Raw genomic sequence first — 7,228 nt, forward strand, 5'->3', positions numbered from 1 at the left:
TGGGTCCTCGTCTCATATCAGCCTTTCATGACTTCTAACTTCCTCAATGACAAGCATTTAAACATGTGACATCACCAGGAGCCAATCGTAATGCCTGTAATGATGCTTTTACAGGTTTTTATATTCCCCTGATCAGCTGACGGTTTGTTTAACTGAACATGTTGTAAAATGCTAATCAGAGAAAAGAGGATTCAACCAGTGTGAGTTCGTCCAACTGGAACTTTTCTTTTTCAAATAGCAAATTATTTATTTCAGAGTTTTGTTATTTAATTATATTGTGGTGAATTTTATTCTATTTTAATTATTTTGCCCATGTTAGTCAATTTGTACCTGTGTTTTTAAAGGTGCTGCACATATTAAGTTGATCATCATTATCACCATGTGCTCCTGCATTAAACAGGTACTTTGTGCCTATAAAAGGGTCAGGAAAAAAAAAACATATAGAGGTCCACAAGACACAAAAACTCAAAATAATAAAGTGTGACCATGTGGAATGAACCACACTTACACCATCAAACATCGCACAGGAATTCAGTGGAATCAACTCACCAGGACGTCAGCATTCAGCAGAGACTGATGGGTTAAACTTATATTTTTAAGGCAACAGGAAAACATACATTTTTACCTTGAACCAGCAATAAGAAGAAATGTAAATGCCTACACATGCAGATTAATTTCATGCATTAAAAAATTATCTAACAAGTGTCTGGACGATGTTTCCCTCAGAGCATGATGTCATTTTGTGGTCACCTTCCAGGGCTTTGACTCCACACAGTCACCTCTGCAGGAGTGTTAAAGATAACAGTGTGCGTTCAGGCAGCATATCTGCTGCTGTATGTACTTTGTCTGCAGCCACAGATCGGGCTTCACGTTTACACTTTGTTCAGATTAGATACTGACTGCTGCGGTACTTTTCCTTCAGCTCTGACATCTACATGTACAGTGTGTGTGTTCGCTCATTAACAAACAGACATTTCCCCCGTTCATTTAAATATGTTTGTGATAAACACAAAGTTCAGTGCATCAAATTAAACAATGATTTGATGGATTTTTCTGTACCTTGTTCAGTTTTTAAAAAAACAAAACAAATCCTGTCTTTGCACTGTTTTATTGCTTGTCAGTGGTGGAAGAAATTTTCAGGTCCAAACCCAGTCACCAGAGTAAATGTTGGCATTGTAGGTTGCTGAAAACCACAGTTAAGTTACATTTGTACGTTATAATGTAGCTGATACATTGAAACTTTGCGTGTCAAAAACACTGTAGTTAACATGTTAAGTTTAGGCACAAAAAACACAGGCTTATGATTGTGAAAAAAAAAATCACGTTTGGGCTTAAAAACACGGTTTTAGTGGCACAAACACAGCTGGAGAAGCATTCGGTAAAAAACAACTGCTGGAAACACAGCGACCAGGGCGCTAAAACATAGGCGATTTTGTTGTGTCTCAGTCTTGAACAGTGGTGTCTAACTTGGCAGGCGTCTCACCTAGCTGTCACACCATCCACCATCCTCTCCACCTGCAGGCGACAAAGTCAGCTCAATCACTACGTCTCTGTAGAAACATTGATATGATAACATAATGTATTTGTGGTTTGCTGAAAACGAACATTACCAACATATTCCTCTGGCGACTGGACTGTTCTGCTGCTGACAGAAACCAGTGGATGCTTAAAACTGTATGAAAAGTAGATTTAAAAGTATTAAATGGAGTTATAAACTTTAAACGATGATGTAAATAAGATATGATAAAAGCAAAAGTATCAGCATTAAAACTTAACTTACTTACAGTCCGCAAATTAAGTTCTCATCATGCAGTGTCGTGTTGGGGTGCAGGGCTGTTTTACTTAAGTAAAAGTACTGATACCATGCTGCAAAAATACTCTATTACATGTAAAAACCCTGCATAGAAAATGTCACTTAATAATAAGTATGACGAACAATGTACAAAAAGTATTAAAAGCAAAAGTTCTCAAAGCAGAAAAATGTCCCTTGCGATGAATTTGGGCAGCAGTAGCTCAGTCTATAGGGACTTGGCTTGGGAACCGGAGGGTCGCTGGGTTAAGTCCCCATATGGATCAAGTATGGAGCATGGACTGGTCGCCACCTCACCTCCTGGGCGACACGGCGGTGCCCTTGAGCAAGGCACCACACCCTCAACTGCTTTGGGCAACCGTCCCCACTTTGTCATCTCCCCATTTAATACATATATAGATCCTGTTTGTGCATGTGTGTGTATTTCGGGCCTGTGTGTATATGACAACAGAGTGAAGACATTGAATTTCCCCTCTGGGATTAATAAAGTATATCTTTTTCTCTTCTTATTATGACTTAATGCATTCATGTAAAATAATTTCAGCTGTACTTATATAAAAATATTTTATGTTTTTTGTGAAAAAAATGTAATTTGTGAAGTAACTAAAGCTGTCAGATAAAGAAGATATACTTGATTAATCTCTGAGGGAAAATAAATGTCTTCGCTCTGTTGTCATACACACACAGGCCCGAAATACACACACACATGCACAAACAGGACCTATACATGCATTGAATGGAGTGATGTCAATGTGGGGGGGCTGCTTTGGACAGGCACCCCAAGCAGTTGGGGGTTCAGCAGTGCCCAGGAGGGTAGTTTGGCACATCTCCAGCTTCCAGTCCACACTCCATACTTAATCTGTATGGGGACTTAACCCAGCAACCCTTCAGTTCCCAAGCCAAGTCCCTATAGGCTAGAGGCTGCAGCCCCATAAATGTAGTGCAGTAAAAAGTACAATATTTCTCTCTGAGATTTAGTGGAGTAGAAGTGGCATGAAAAGTACTGCAAAGTAAGTACTTCAGTAAATATATCTAGATACATTTCACTCTTTCAGTGTAGCCTAAATGTACAGTTAGATTCCACCCCAGCCTGTGACTACACATTATGTTACATAACATTTGTGCAATGTGTGAATTATTATATAAAATGTTTCCCTCTGAGGGAAACAGTATTAATCATCCAGTTTACAAACATGTAACTGTCAGAAATATTTAATCTGCTGCCCTCTGTAAATCCTCTCAGAGCTCTCTGTGGTTTGTGCAGAACACAGGATCCATTTTCAGAGCTGCAGAAACTGTAACAAAGACTCAGCTGACGGCTCGCTGACGTCAGAGCGAGGCAGAACAAAAGACTCACCACTGATAACACACATCCAACACGAGGCAGCCCGAGACACAAAGACTTACAGTACAAGTGCCGCACACTCAGACTGTACTCATCTCTGCAGGCATGGATGCTTCCTGTCTGCAGAGCCACATTTCATGACTTATTTATCTACTGATTATCGTCAACATAAACGAAAGAAAATGCCAAATTCTGATGTAATCTGGATTAATCTGATAAATGTGTGACAGTGTGTCTTTTCCAGGTCACACAAACACAACAACCCCTCTCTTCCCAGACCCCATAATGGACCCCAGTGCACCCACTGCAGAGCACCCATTTTCTGTGGCTGGACTCCTGCCAACCAGTTCATCCATTAAATGAAGACAAAGCAGAGAGACACTGACTAACCCGCCATTGTTGTCCTACTTAGCGGGCGACCCCACACCTCAGGGATGGAGATGGTTGGCAGGGATCCAAACTGTGTCGCAGCAATGTCGGTGGAGAAGAGGGTGGTGTTGTGTTTTAATGAGGCCGGTTCCCAGGATGAGAATAAAGAGCTGAGCAGACAGCTGAAAAGCAGTGAAACTGTCCTTTAATTCACATCTTAATCTCACAGTCCATTTCATTTTATCTCTACTAACTAATCATGTTTGACTGACATTAATCCCATACACCAAACTCAAATGTGGAGATCATGGAGCTTCTTATGACCCTTATGTGATGGAAGAAATATACTTAATGATCAGGCCATTTTGAAGATACAGTAACTATTGAATAATGCATGTCTTGATATAGAAATTGACCGGTTAATAAACAAACAAACTGATGAACTAATCAAGAGTCTGCAACTCTGTTGGCTACTTTGACACAGCAGTACTTTGAGCTACACGCTAACGTCAGCATGCTAATACGCTCATAGTGACAATGCTAACATGCTGATGTTTAGCAGGTATGTTTAGCATGTTCTCCATAGTTTAGCATGTTAGCCTACATTTGCTAACCACTACTAAAACAAGGTGGGAAACATGTTTTTCTGCTATAAAGGGCATCTATCGTCCTAAATTTGTTTCAAGTGACTAGTGACATAAAAATAATAGTTAGCATGTTAGCCGTTAGCCTAGATACAGCCGGGGCGCATAGTAGCGTCAGACCTGTTAAAACGTAAGTGAACGGGCAACCTTCAAGTGCAAAGTTAGTCCACTAAACAAGCTTTTTTTCCACAAAGACCGCCTCATATCGTTAGGATAAATGTCAGAGGACATATAGAAAACGACATGTAAACGTGTTGTCTTACCTTACTGGTGTGGTGCCATGTTTGTTTACCATTTAGCTCTGCTTTCCAAAGCGCGGCCGAAATATCGCGAGAACAAGCAGCAACAGCTGGAAGGCAGAACCGGACAGTAGCCTGAAAAGTTCATTCATTTATTTTATGAAGGATGAGTCCAACAAACACAGACTTTCACCCAAGAGGCCAGTGTTCGCTTACCATAAGACTGCAAAGCCAAACCCTGTTCTTTTTCCTAAACCCAATCACATGTGCGTTGGCAAAACATAACCACATGCATTTGTTGCAGAAGGAAAAAAACATAAATTCTTGGTGTTGTACCAAAGTAGTGCTTTTATTTTGAAAACAGACAATGCATGTAACAGGCTGAAGTTGACACAGCGTCCCAGAACGTCAACAACCAATGCAATCAGGGTACCTTGCACATGATATCTGGACGCCGAAAGTCCATGACTAACCGTAGATATGTGACGAGGTCGGAGTATGAATGTGTTGGGAGCCAGCCTCAAGTGGCCGTTCAAGGAACTGCATTTTTTGGCCACTTGGTATTTGGTCATAAACCAAATTGGACAAATTAAACATTTGACGTGATGATTTTGTTAGAGGAAACATTAAGGGATATGACATTTCATCCTGAGGGGAACAAGAATGTGAGTACAAACTTTCATGACAATCCATAAAATAGTTGTCAAGATATTTCAGAGTTTAAAGACATTAAATGTCATGGTGGCTCTAGAGGGAAAGTAAGTGGGTCACAAATGTCATCGGGATTCATCCACTGAGGAATATGAATGTCTAAATGAAATTTCAAGGCAATCCATCCAGAAGTTGTTATGATAATTCAGTCTGATCTACAGTGGTGGATGGACAGATTCATCAAGCTAAATCCAGCTCACTGAATGTGAAGCTGTGCTGCTTTCACAGTAAGCTGAATATATTTGGGGGATGAACAAAACAAACTATTTCAAAAAGTCTCCTTGTGCTCTGGGAAGCTTTGAAGGACATGTTTCATTAATTAAATGTAGATTAAAGTATTAATCAATAATTCATTGGGTGACAAATAATCACAATCTGCAGCCTCACTGATGAAGTTGAAGCTTTCCAAGATGGAAAGTCAGTAAATTATTAATTTACATACACAAAGAAGCAGAAAGAGGACGTTCAGACGGTGTATCCAAATAAAATACTGCAGATTAGACGTGTAATTATGAAACATGGACGAATCAGCATCGGGTTTCCATCTCAAAACAGATCGACAGTAATTTAGGAGACAACTGGAACAGATTCAAACAAGCTGCTCATCAATATTTCATACAGTAATTAGACCACAGAGGAGGCCTCTGGCTTTAATGTGGAAACATTTGTCCCTCACTGAAACTGGGTCACAGACAATTGTTTTTAATTATCACTGGTGGATCCTCAGATGAGAAGATTAACATGTTTATCGGCTGCAAAGAAATTATCATCTGTTTCTTTTTCACACACTGTCAACAGCTATTTGTTGTTTTTATATGTTGTCACCAGATTTGTAACACTGAGGACACAACAAACAGAGCAAAGGATAGAGATGCAGCGATTCAGTTCATCTGCACCAGGTAACAACTCTACATTACATTTCAAATTTTATTTAGATTCAGAAGAGTTTTCCGCTGAATACACATGATATTTACTATTGGTTTACCATTTCGCAACCCAGGGGCTGTCCACACCAACGCGGGTATTTATAAAACCGTGACTCTTTGCTCACGATTTGGCCTTTCATCCACATGTAACCGCAGTTTTGGGCCCCTGTAACCGGAGCTATTTGTAACCGGAGTCCAGGGTGAACTTTTTGGAAAAGTCGGGTGTCAGCAGTCGTGTGGACAGGATAACCGCAGTTATTTTGTCTCGTCTCCATTGTATGACGTCACAGTGTGCGACGTAAACAGAAAACAGCTGTTATTACCCGATCCAGTGTGTGCGGGAGACGATTTGAGGATGGACCTAAACAAAATACTGCTGCTATTTAGCAGCATATCAGCACTTTGTGGCTGTATCATACAACTAACGCTACTCAACCACATCCAGCAACAGAGGCGCAAGAGTGTGCTATTACGGAGACTGCTCCTGCTGCATAATAGTACGCTTGTTGTTTTTCCGGTAATGACGTTTTACTGCCTTCTGATTGGCTACAATGGCCTTACAGTTAGGAGTTATATCGCCACCTACTGCTTTGGCATGTGTATTACATTGCTTGATAGTGGAATTTGCGGTGTCATGTGGACGGAGGTATTTTTATTACACTGTTCATATGTACGCAGATTTTTTAAAAACTGGAGGCCAAAAAGTTCGATTTTAAAAATACCCGTGCTCGTGTGGACTAGCCCCCAGTCACCAGAAACAAAAATGCTGGCATTGTACATTTCTGCAAACCGGGCACGAGTTATATTTGAACAGTATTATGTAGTGTAAACGTTGAAAGAATGCTGTAGCTAATGTGTACTCAGGTTGGGGACTGTCCAATTGAAGCCCTGTAAGTCTGTAAAATGTCCAGTCGGACCTAAAGCCACATTTTCCGACAGCTCATTATCCCAAAAACAAATGGTCATTGCTTCGTCCCATTTCTCTGAAAGTACTATTACACCGCTATGTTAAACCAGGCTTGTGAAACCTCATTAGCTAAAGCTAGGAAGCTGGTAACTTATTGCCTCTCCTTATGTGCTGCATTAAACGTGAGAAATGTACCTGGACTTCCCTGGGTAAGTGTGACAATTTTGGGTTCAGCATGTTGCTCAAGGATACTTCGACACGCTGATCTTCCGATTAG

General features: G+C 40.5%; 1 long non-coding RNA gene across 1 annotated transcript; it reads right to left on the minus strand.

The window, feature by feature from the left end:
* Positions 1–1,089: 1,089 nt before the first annotated feature.
* On the minus strand, positions 1,090–1,713 carry LOC144467098 (uncharacterized). The gene is made up of 2 exons (XR_013493461.1): positions 1,611–1,713; positions 1,090–1,515 (listed from the first exon to the last, which is right to left on the minus strand). It is a non-coding gene; the product is annotated as an uncharacterized LOC144467098 (long non-coding RNA).
* Between the last annotated feature and the right edge of the window lie 5,515 nt (positions 1,714–7,228).

Source organism: Epinephelus lanceolatus, chromosome 15, assembly GCF_041903045.1.
Source record: "Epinephelus lanceolatus isolate andai-2023 chromosome 15, ASM4190304v1, whole genome shotgun sequence".
Taxonomy (NCBI): Eukaryota; Metazoa; Chordata; class Actinopteri; order Perciformes; family Serranidae; genus Epinephelus; species Epinephelus lanceolatus.